This window comes from Oryzias melastigma, linkage group LG5 (genome assembly GCF_002922805.2).
Source record: "Oryzias melastigma strain HK-1 linkage group LG5, ASM292280v2, whole genome shotgun sequence".
NCBI classification, from domain to species: Eukaryota; Metazoa; Chordata; class Actinopteri; order Beloniformes; family Adrianichthyidae; genus Oryzias; species Oryzias melastigma.
Genome location: NC_050516.1, coordinates 33,758,951 through 33,759,572, shown reverse-complemented (window position 1 = coordinate 33,759,572; position 622 = coordinate 33,758,951). Strand labels below are relative to the sequence as shown.

General features: G+C 46.9%; 1 protein-coding gene across 2 annotated transcripts in view; it reads right to left on the bottom strand.

Moving 5' to 3' along the window:
* Positions 1-622, bottom strand: part of LOC112145504 (DNA (cytosine-5)-methyltransferase 3B) — a 28,240-nt gene that overhangs the window by 14,514 nt on the left and 13,104 nt on the right. The gene's annotated exons all lie outside the window — the stretch shown is intronic.

The window sequence follows — 622 nt, the reverse complement described above, 5'->3', positions numbered from 1 at the left end:
ACACACACTTGTTGGCCAAAATAGTCTCCACATTTAAACTAAACATACTGACATATACTATACATATACTACACATGTACTCAATTCAACTGTAACAGCAGCTCACACGCTTCATCATACAAACCCATTCAGATAATGACTTTCATTCTGTCACACAAACGGTTAGTGCTAAGGTGAGCTGACACCTGTGCTCAGGTGAGTCTTTATGTTTCACTGAGGTGGATGATGATGGAATGTACTCAGGAGGAAAGCGCCCGGCCATCCTCACGCCAAGACCCCCCGCAGGTAGGGGTGTGCCAAAATATCGATATTGCGATATATCGCGATATTTAGTCCTACAATCGATTCTCGATGGGTTCTCACCAAGTATCGATATTATATTTTCATTTGAAGAGGCTGTTGCGCTGAGCGTCTGAGTCGCGCGCCGGAACTATTGAGCAGATGGGCGCGCTGCGTCGGACTTTTAATAGCGATGCACGCGCTCGTTCGGGAGAAGCACCGGTGAGATTCAGGCTCTGTGTGTGTACAGCATGCCTACCTGTCAGCATTTATCCTCCATCTGTAGGAGATCCACCCGGTAAGAAGTGACTTTGTCTGAGCGCTAGAATGACTGCGATCACTT